This window comes from Adiantum capillus-veneris, chromosome 6 (assembly GCF_014529385.1).
Source record: "Adiantum capillus-veneris isolate H3 chromosome 6, ASM1452938v2, whole genome shotgun sequence".
NCBI classification, from domain to species: Eukaryota; Viridiplantae; Streptophyta; class Polypodiopsida; order Polypodiales; family Pteridaceae; genus Adiantum; species Adiantum capillus-veneris.
In genome coordinates, this window is record NC_140936.1 from 96,340,524 (window position 1) to 96,352,314 (window position 11,791).

Consider the following 11,791-nt stretch of genomic DNA (forward strand, 5'->3'; position numbering starts at 1 on the left):
GACATCATTTTGGGAAGACCATTCATGCGACAATGGAAAATGGTCCAAGATTGGGGTTATGACCATATATACCTGAGACATATGGAAACCATAACAAAGATAAACTTGAGGGGCCATAGCTATAGGGATGTGACGAGAACATCGGTTGAGGAGTTTGATTCCGCCACAGTAGCAGGATCAGAACTTCTAGCTTCGTTAGGTAAGCCTAAAGAACTATGGATGTGTGGAGCTTCACAATGTGGCAGCTTGAAACTTGAGGAATGTATCCTAGAGCGGGTTATAGAGGATATGGACTATATCCCAGAACCATTTCCTGAAGAAGAGTTAGAGCCTTTTGGATGGGAACACATCTTGGCTACTCTAGACGCGTGCGCCGTGGAGGATGCTCCCACAACAAAGTTTTGTGATGAAAATGGCTATGATGTCGTTCCTTATTTTGTAGTGAGTGTAATCCAAGAAAACTAAGAGAACCAGACATCAACAAGCTCTCGAAATAAGGAGCAAACAAAGAAATGTGGAGAATCAAAAGATGAAGAAGACGACGAGTTCTATGACTCTATAGAACACTTCGAGCTTCAAGAAGATCAACGACCCGGGAATCAATGTCATTGCTACACGAATAAAGTGCCTCAAAAGTGGATTCCAAAGTCCTCTGTGAAGACACAGCCACCACAAGCATCCTCATACATGGCTCCTAATAAGGATGCAAAGACTCAGCTAGGAGGAATACGACCAGAGCAACGAGCTAACAATACTCTAATCAATGGGCTAGAAAAGTCCTCCAAGAAACTACCACCCATGAGCAAACAGACAGTAACTTTCCACTACCAGCCAAAAAATCAAGGGAAAGTACAAGAAGTCAACCTTGCTGAGGATAGTAGCGATAGTGATGAATCTTACGACATCCCCTATCATCAACTCAGGCCATCACTATCACCAACCCCTTCAACAACAACCATGACAAGTCAAAAGAACAGGACAACAAGTCAAAGCCAAAAATCTCGACAAATCTGGATACCAAAAAGCCAGATCGGCCAAAAACAGATATGGATCAAGAAGACAGAGATCTCTAATGACAAATCACAAGATCCAACACCAAAACAAAAACAAGAAAAGCATGCACGAACGGGTAAGAATATCACAAAGTCGCAAACTTTCACAACTCAGGTTTGGGCTCCAAAGAAGTTGATTCAAGCACAAAAAATTCAGGAACTCATTTGGATTCCAAAACAACCACATTATCAACTTTCAAAGCCTAAATCTCATCCCCCACCAAGCGTACAAGGGCTGAAGCAAAGACCACTGTTGACTTACACAACAAAAAGGTGGATCCCGAAGAAGTCTCTTCAAACACAAACAAAGCACGGGCAAGTATGGGTTCCCAAACAAGAGCCAGCAACAAAGCAGCCAATAATTGCAAAGAAATGGGTCCCAAAGAAGAACAACAAAACTGTTGTCAGTGCATCGCCGCTTGAATTCTTACAATTCTTCCTACGATTACAGTACAGTTAGAAGAGAGCAAGTCGCTTCAATCAAGCAACGATACAGGAGCTTCAAAGACCATTACATTGCTTAGAATAGGAAGCCTCCCCAACAAATGCCAATAAGCAAATTACTTATACCCACATCTTGCACAACATAAATCTTTTCCATGCATTGACTGTGTATGCATAATAGGGCTACATTACAAGGCCTGCATAGGCACAACTTTTAATTGCCCAAGCACAACACATACCCTTTGCAATACCCTATCGTGACGAATGACTCCAAATAGGAAGGGGGGAGGCATTCTGAATGCGGACCTAACATTATGACTATTAGAGGGCAATGTTTTGTGAGATGCATTGAATTTTTGCGTTTTATTGTGATAATTTTTTGACGAAATTTAGAGTATATGCCCTCATAGTAGTGTTACAGAGGAGTATGGGGACAAAATCCATATATGAGCCCCTATGGACATGTGTATAGTGTACATAGCATTTAGATTTCTATTTGAATGATTTTTCTTTTGTTGAGTTGTTTTAAGATTTTCTTTGTTTATTATTAAGAAAAAATTAAAAAATCCATAATCCACATGAAGAAAAGACTGACGAGAGGCATGAGCACTACAAAGAGAAGAAGGTATAGGAAAACGATGAAACTTCACGAAGTATGTCTCAGCAGCCACTACAACAGCTGAAGAACTTGTCACAAAGCAGTGTCAACATGCAACCGACAAGTCATACAAGTCAGAGTCGATTAGCTAAGCCACAAAATGAGTGAGGTGTTAGTCCCAAAGCTTCAAGTAATATTCTCTGTGGTCTAAGCGTCTTAGCTATTCTAGGTACTACTCAAGCTGGAAGAGTTGAGCATATTTACGTTGTGTCGCTCATGCTGGTATAGGTGAGCAAAAGAGTCGAAGTCTAAGTACTTAAGTCTGGTGAAGTCAAGGAGAAGGTCCAAAAGACACTCACGTACTGAGCACAGTGAGATACGAGTGGAGAAACTTCTACATCGACAACCCTTCTTGGAAATGTGGAAGCTATTGAGACATCTTTTGATGTCACACGTGCTACATTTATTCCTCGAAACACCCATCATCTCCTTCTTTCACATTGCATGCTTTTGTTGACAAATTTCGCATATGCATATAGAGTGTCCCATAATTGGCACTTGCATCAGGCACTCTTTCCGTGTTTCACCCAAGAACTCACCTTTCATGAACATGTACTTCACGTTCAACTGCTCAACTCCAATAAGAGCGTATACCAAAGGTATTTTTTTCCCACCGGGTTTTTTCCCTTTGGTCATCCAGGTTTTAGACCCTAATCTAAAGACACCTATCACCATCCTCTTGTACATATTCCTTCTACATCAACAATAAGGAAATGCTACTCAAATCAATTAACAAATGAATTGGAGCACCAATTTCAGATCATAGCATACTTCTCCTCAATGGCGAGTCGAAGAATGGCCTACAATGACAAAGCTGCAGGCAACACTAACAACATGATTGCACAGGAACAAAGAAGTCCCCAATGAAGAAGAGCAGACATAAAAGTAATCAGAGGATCTCAAAAGAATGGTTATGATGATAGATGTCCGCTCTAATTGATCATAGTTCTTGTTGTGGTTCGACAAAGTTACAAGCAGTGCAACAGATGAAGCCAAAACGACAGCAAAGACCACATCGCCATCGACAATCAGGTCATGTCGGGGACGACATGAACGCGGAAGGGGGGAGTGTTGACCGCTGGGTCAACAACACAACATAACTCAAGTTTTGTACCAAAGTCTTATCTTTTGCAAGTTATGAAATGCTGCGGATTATGGCTATAAACGTCATTTGTAATGAGTAGTTATTCTAGTTTCAGAAGCTGGGGTGCAATGGCACTTCCAGATTGTAAATACAAAGCCATTTGACCCTTTCAACCCCATTTTTGGTTAAACCTAAGGTAGACTTAGTATATAAGGTACCTAGGTCATTTTGTAAAAGAGGAGACTTTAATCATAATCAAAACTTTAGCGCTGCCGTCTACTGTGTGTGAGAGAGAAAGAGAGTGAGCGTGAGCTTTATCCTCTAGCAACGCCCGGCTCGCTCAACACATTGGAGATCCGACTGCACCATTGTTGTAGGCTCGAGGAGAGCTACGCGACAACGCCAAACATTCCACGCGAGACGAAGCGCACACGCCGACACATCTACGAGCTATTTGTGGCCGTAAGTGTATCAAACGATGTCTATTTTTTGCGTACTAGTATTCTATAGAATCGTGGCGACATAAGCTACGCATAGGTACATAAATTTCAGTTTCAGGCACTTTCAAAATTCTGCTCTGTCATCCTACGCGTTTTCCGCAGATGGGTTTATAGTGAGGGTTTTGAGTGTAGAAGCTTAGGGACAGGTGTATCCTAGTGAGGGGATGGTGTTCCTTAAGTTTCGTACGAATCTGGCATGATTAGGTGAGTTACCTTCCGTATGTGTGTATGTGGCTAGGTGGTGTAGTTGAGAGCAGTGAGGTTCTTGATAGTGGTTTAGTTGGCCTTCCAGAGTGTTGTATGTGTAGGATGGTCTCAGCCTGACAAGTTAAAGAGATTTCCTCCATGTGCCTATCGAGTCATCTGTGTCCTCGATTGACATTATGTTGATCTAGGTAGTGTTTGCATGCACTTCATGGGTGTGTGAGTCGCTCCCGCAACAGTTAGGTTTAAGGTATTAGATCTATAATGTTAGTTCTGTAAGGTGCAGTAAGTAGATTTGTTAGTTAGTTAGTTGTTGTAGTATTGTGTTAGTGTGTAACAGTAGCTCTGTTAGCTGCAAGTAGGTAGGTTAGGTGTGTGTGTGCTTGCGCGCGCGGTGCGACGGCGGTGACCTTATCCAAAAAAAGAATAAAAAATTTTAAATTTTAAATTTTTTTTAAAGGTAGGACCGGGATCGGGGACATTCCCTAGGCCCAAGCCCACGCTCAAGCTCAGGCCTCAATCACCCTTTAGAATTACTTATTTTAGCCCAAGCCTAAGTAAAAATTGGTCCTTTTGAGGACCATTGGAGCTTCGAGTAACCGAATGTTGTGCTGTAAAGCACACCACGACCCCCTGAGCGATATGATCGTTTTGAGCTATCACACGCTCTAATCCAAAAACCGATCGTAAAAAGACATTAAAAAACATTAAAAACGAACGAAAACGGGGTGTAAACGGCCAAATAATCAAGCGGTTAACCTGCGAGGGTATTTGCCGACGCTTGTAGGGTGCAAAATGCACATGCATCTGCACTCTAGTCGTGTGCTAGAGGCTGAGCAACTAGCGAGCACTTCAACTTACGCAGGTTCTCAATACCTACCTACCTTAGGTTCCGGGCCCTCGGTGGGGACCCAAGGTAGTACAACCCAAGACCCAAACATAGCGGCTAGTGACTCTTCCTCTGACTATGACGTCATGCTCTTCAGAGCTATTCCCCTCTGAGGTTATATTACCTGATGGTAGAAGCCTTGCCGAAGTGCAAGAGGTTGAGCGGTATATCCTTGCTACGAGGAAAAAATAAATCAAGAGCTTACGCAAGGTGGAGCAACAGGGAGAACTTAAGGCAAAGGTCCTTATGTCACCAACTGTGCGCATATGTCACATGTGTCAATGCAGGAAACTTGCCGATGCACTGTGTGCGAGCCACAAATGGCTCCAAGCACACAACAAGCCTAAACTAGTAAGCTCAAAGATGGCGATGGTGTGTCACTCACCGCTCTACGCTTGCTGTCGTGGAGGATTCCTCACCGCAAAGAAGAGGGAGACGTCGCTACGCCACGGTCAACCGCCTCGCCATCATCGCACTCTCTCTCTCTCTCTCTTTCTCTCTCTCTCTCTCTCTCTCTCTCTCTCTCTCTCTCTCTCTCTCTCTCACGCATATACACACACACAAAGAGATGAAGAAGAAGAAGATGGAGATAGAGCAAGAGCACTCTTCAATTGCACAAATGAGAGAATGAATGAATTTTAGGTTTAGTTGACTTTTATATGAGCTCACCCCATTCACAATTGGGCACCCATGCTTAGCCAACTAATCCCTTGAATGTTCCAGTTAGAGTGCACCTCTCATCGGCGATCACTCTTACCCTTTTCCTATTGGACCGACAAGTCCGGTACCCGACTCTACCAAATAAATAATATGACGTCCGTCTTAGGTGATAGGAATGTGCGTGAGGGTTAACACGTCCCCCTTCCTAATGTAGATTATGTCCTCAGACGCTATTGAGTTGAACTTCGTTCGTCGAGGTGGAAGAGCATTTGAGATGAATGTCCTTAGCCGCCTTCAGTCACTGCAAAATCAAACAACATTGGCATAGTAATTGCATTCTCATAAACAATTAAAAATCATATGCAATTGTAGGCAGACAATTTGATTGGTAACAGAATTTTAAACCATTTGTCAACAATAAACATTAAATTGCAATATAATCCAACGCATAAACAGTTATGAAAGTCAAAAACTAAACAAGTATGGGGTCACTAATTTAACGGTTGAAAGACACTAGAGATCCACTCTTAATACCATGGGCAAGCTTCTCAATTTTCTCTGGTCAATTAAGTTGTTTAATAGCGAGAGCCAAGTATTTCATGTCCAAGGGCTAACTAGAGGCTATACCTAGAAGACCTCGTAGTTAAGCTATGATAAAAGGAATTCTCATGAAATCATCGCCTGACTTATTTACTTTTCTTTGACCCCCCAAAGTCTTTTCACATTGTTTCAATTTTGATATGTGTGCTTATTTTGTATGCCTTGGGTTTTTTTCTTTTCAAGGAAAAGCGCCCACACTGGGAACCTCTAGGGCTCTAGTACCATAGGCGATACATGTGAGTGAAGTACCAAATCAAGCTGAGATTTCTCTTTTAGCTTAAGATTTGACATTGTGGCACTTTGATTTTTTTAATTTATTTTTTTGGTACCTTTTTAGCATTTTACTTTTGTAACTTTGGCGGGTCATATAACACCATTTCCTTCCCCAGGCTCATCACACTAGTAAACTCCCTTTATCATACTTAAGCTAAAGGTCAATAGGGACTAAGGCCACTAGAAAGCCCTAGTACATTGCACACAATGCTGCTTAAATCGGATTAAGAACCTAAGTAACCATTGATTATTAGGAAGGCATTCCCCATGGTATTAAGAGAAGATCTCTAACGCCTAGCATGGGTCAAACTAGCTTAGTCAGACTGCTTGATTTTTAAACCTAGACAAGTGATTATGACAAAATTACATTGAATTTAATGTTTGATACTAAGCAAATGCGTTGAATATTATGCAACCAATCACAATCAAAGCAGACAAACATGGATGCAAAAAAGATAAGGGGCAATGCTAATGGACAAGAAACACCTGTTTGTGTTGATAATTGCACTTGATTTGAAGAGTAAGTAGAGATAAAGATTCCATGAAGGTCCAAATCCTAACCACAGCAACACATTCCTGTACACACTAGGAAACACAAAGAATACCTCTAGGAGGCACATCAATGGGAAGAAAGAACTTTGCTAATCACTAAACTCTAAAACAGAAACACTCCTATTGTACTAATCCTACCTACCCTCCATCACTCGAGTGATGAGGATCAAAGGTGTTTGATGACATAGGTTTCTGTTTCAGTGTACCGGATGTGAATGTGTAGGTCTGGGTCAATGTTTTGACTTTTATTGTGCATACTCGTTTGCTAATTGCTCTTGCTCTTTATTATTTTTGTTTTTTGTGAGTATAAGGCTTTATATATACATTCCATAAGATTGACAGATTGAGAGGTCAGGGAGGAAGGTTGCGAGGGGAGTGAGTGAATGATGACTGTTAGCAAACACTCCCCCGTTCCTTGGGTCGATCATACCGTTTGAAATGTGCTCGTCACCCTTTGAAACCAATTGTTCCAGTTGGTAATAGGTGAGGATTTTTGCCAGTAGTTTTTTATTACCTTAGGTGTCTCGTCGAGTTGCAGGGTGGTAAGGTACTCTCCCAGGATCGAACTTGAAGTGGTTCATCAGATGATTCTTGAATACTCGGAGGTGTGGATTCCTTTGTAGCTTCATGAAGGTACACTATTGTAGGTGGAGGCTGTGGAGAAGCTTTTACCTCTATGGATGCATTACATGCGGAGCTAGAAGCTTCATGGGACTCCCCCCTTCCTAAGCTAGGTGGAACAAATTGTTCTTTCTTCGGTACCCAAACTAGCTCTGGAGGGGTGTGTAGCATTCTGTTATTTTTTTCTTTCCGTGATCATTGATTCGTTTTGGAGCTACTGGATTGGGCTCACATGGGTCAAGTGACAAGTAAGAACACAATCTACGTTTTGGCACCCAGATTTGATCATTTCCTTGATAATAGCCTTGGGCTTCCAATAGTTTTTTAGGAATCCACCGCCATGTTTCCTTACATTTCTTGGGGCGAGTGGGACGTTTCTTATAAAGCTTCTGTTTTTTAGCACTAGCTATGGTTGCTACAGAAGCTTTAGGGACCCACTTGTATGTTTTCTTCGTTATATTAGGATGAGTCTTGTCAGAAGCTATATGCATTGCTTCTAACATATTTAAGGGTACGAGTGGTGGCATTTCATCCCCCTCAGGTGTTACCTAGGTCGTTCTCCTGTTTCCTCAAGTGTCTATGGTTGCTGCTAGGTGGACCCAATCCACATTGTCCGACTCAGTCATCCCAGGTAGAACATCCATATAAGGAGAATGTTCCTCAACATGAGTGTCCGCTTTACATGTGTAACAATACTGCAATGGGGCAGAATGAACTGTGGTGTCAAATATATGATCAATGATAAACCTGTTTCCTAGAGGATGTGCTCGACCAATTACAAGATCCACTCTAATGACAGAATCTTGGAACTACAGGTAGACATGGTTTTTAGACCATTCATGCACCATTTGAGCTTCCCTCATAAAAGGACATCCTAAGATCATCTCCGATGCCATAGTGTGTTTGGAGAAATCCATAACAATGAAGGTAATTCTTATTTTCTGTCCAAAGACCTTGATCTCCTCAATTTCTTGACTCGCTCAATCTCCTCTGTAGGGTTTGGATAAGTTCCTATCTTCTTCTTGGATCCTGGCCATTGTGGCTCATGAAGATCTTCCTTGTTGGTTTCTATCTTAGTGGTTGTTTTGGTCTCCATGGTTTCACCTGAATCAGTATCCTCTTCATCGTCATTCATATATACGGGGTCGTCACCAGTCCCTATGTTGGTCTTTGAACTGGGGTCTAACTTCGCTGGCTTTTGCGATCTCTTCCTTCGTGTTTTCTTCTTTTTTTGAGATTGGGCAATTGATGTCGTGTCTCTTTCCTCAAGAATATAATTTTGTTTTTGGAGCATCGATCGTGTGAGTACGTTTACTGGTATCACAGGTGTACTTTGTGATTGCTCCTCGATAACTTCAATCAAGTTTAATGGCGTGATCTTCGGTGCATTTGGAATATTTGGACATTGAGCAATCAAATGATCTATGCCACATCGATTACACATGAGTATCGGCATTGTAGACGTGCTTGCTTGATTGGTTTGCATTAGTGTGGCGTTCTTTTGTAGCCTAATGGGTCACTCGGCTACGCGATGTGGACCTCCACACTCATAGCATTGAAGAGGTGGTCTCTTAGCAATGTAATTGATATTTTGGTCTCTTGCAGCAAGAGCAGCTACTTGATAGACAGGTTTGACTTGTCCCCAATAGTCTTGCATGTAGTATTGTGGACATTCTTCAAGCACATACATCCCATAGGCAACATTAGGATCTATATCTTCCTCACAACCTTCCAAACAAGCAATAGATGACTCACAACCCACTTGATTCACTGAAGTGATTTTTGGATGTGGTGGTTGCGGTCCTAGCACTGGAGGTGGTAAGGGTGTTGTTTGAACAACATTTTGGGCCCTAGGGACCATGTGTTGTGCTGTTTGTTTAAGAGGTGGGGCCGGCATCAATCTGGGCACTCGAGGTGTGTCTCTCCATGCTAAGGTTGGTCTATTGGCCATCGCACGCTTAAATACTATGCAATCCTTAGCTTGATGACCATACCTCCCACATGCATTGCAATTCCCATTCAATTTTACTCTAAATGTGGGGCATTCACTAGTACTATGCGGTCCATAGCATACTGAGCACCATTGTTGCTCCCTTCTTGGATACATATGATTGTTTTGCGGAGCACGATTGTCTCTAAGACTCTCTTGAATAGCCTTGGTGAGATCTGCTAAAGTCATCTCAGATATCTTTGGCTCCTTAGCAATAGGCTTTAGGGTCATTGGCTGATGCCTTGATGCTTGTGAGCTAATAGATTTAGGCTCAACAGACACTCTTTCTCCTTGAATCATTAAATTATCCTCCAATTGGATCGCATTGGTGGTGAATGCTTCCCAAGTGGTGATACCTCTAATGACTAGGCCATTGTAGATATCCTCATGTCGTAATCCCCTAATGAATCTATCAAGGAATTGATTATTATTGAAGAGCTCATTTGGATTACAACGAGAATTCAAATGCTTCAAGCGACTAATAAAGTCTGTCACCGACTCTCCTTCCTCTCATTGGGCTTTCTCGAGCTGAGAGGCTACACCCCAAAGTACTCCCTCTCGTATGTATTCTTTCAAGAACAGTCTCCTAAGAGTAGGGTAAATCATTTTATCTTCCACCCTTACGGTTCTATACTAATCCCCAGCCTTTCCATCTAAGGTTAGGCTTAAAGCATTGCTCTTATGCAGGTCATTGTGTTCTCCGAGAATCGCATATTTGTTCAAACACTTCGATATGCTTTCTCACATCCCCGTCTCCACTAAATTTTTGTGTGAGCTTGGCTACTTGTAGTGCCTTACTTCCAGGCTCTGTATCAGGTGTGTTATGCATATTCTCAGCAATAGATCGACCAATAGCTTGAGCAAATGTTGCCAAGTCACCTAAGTGAGCAGGCACCGTGGGTGAAGGTGCTCCAAAGACTACATGTGGAGTAGGTATTGGCATTGGGCTTGGTGCATAGGAAGCCCTTGGGTTCCACGTTGGGCTCAGCAATAGATCGACCAATAGCTTGAGCAAATGTTGCCAAGTCACCTAAGTGAGTAGGCACCGTGGGTGAAGGTGCTCCAGAGACTACATGTGGAGTAGGTATTGGCATTGGGCTTGGCGCATAGGAAGCCCTTGGGTTCCACGTTGGGTACGATGTTGTGCCATGTGGTGGCCCAAAGTTCATATGTGTGGCCCTAGGCATAGCAGACGTCGGATGTGACATGCTAATGCTAGCCGGCATAGTCCCATGGAAATAAGAACTTGGTTGTTGTGGTTGTGGAGCATAGGTAGTTGAAACAATGGGAGGGGTAGGGACTACATGAGTGCGATGACCCATAGGTGCATACGATTGGTACACACTTGTAGGTACTGTTGCAAGCATTGAGCTACCATGTAGTGGTGCTTTACTAACAAATGAGATCCATGGCATGTTTCTCGGCATGGCCATCATTGGGGTAGGCATGGTAGCCGTGGTGTCATCAAGGGAAAGATGAGCTAGACTTGGAAAGGTAAAGCTATCACTTGTGGGCTCAGATTGCACTGAGATCCCTGGCAAAACAATATATGGAGGATCCATCGAACTTACCGAGGGAGTCTCCATTTGCGATAAGGTCGGTTGTTTAGCCTTCCCTGTATCCAAGAATCTCATGAGACCCGTTGAAGGCATCTGGATCCCTTTGTTCTATCTCTCTAACTCAATCACCCTATGGATGACCTCACAAACTCTTTGTTGTTGATCCTCCACACTAGTACATTGTGGATTGTAAGACATCTAACCAACCCACGTGATAGGTGTAACCTGTGTATAGGTCACACCTATCACGTGGGTTGGTCCTCCACACTAGTACATTGTGGATTGTAGGACATCTAACCAACCCACGTGATAGGTGTGTATAGGTCGGTCAGAGTTTCCGTTTGTAGTTTGTACTCCCAGTTCTCATTTAAGAACGCTCCATCTAGAATTGAGGTGCTAGGGGTGTCCTTTGAGCTAGATGCAATTTTGCTTTCTAGGGGTTGGCCCTTAGCAGTTTCTAAGTCAGGAGCACTCGATTGCTCTCCTAGCAAAGATATTGACATAGGAGATTTAGATTTTAACTCTCTTCGTTGCTCCGCCTTGCGTAAGCTCTTGATTTCCTTTTCCCTAGCCGTAATGATATATCGCTCAACCTCTTGCACTTCGGCAAGGCTTCTACCATCAGGTAATACAACCTCAGAGGGGAATAGTTCTAAAGAGTTAGGGGGTGCAGTGAATGGAGTATTCACGTGCACATTCTCTAAA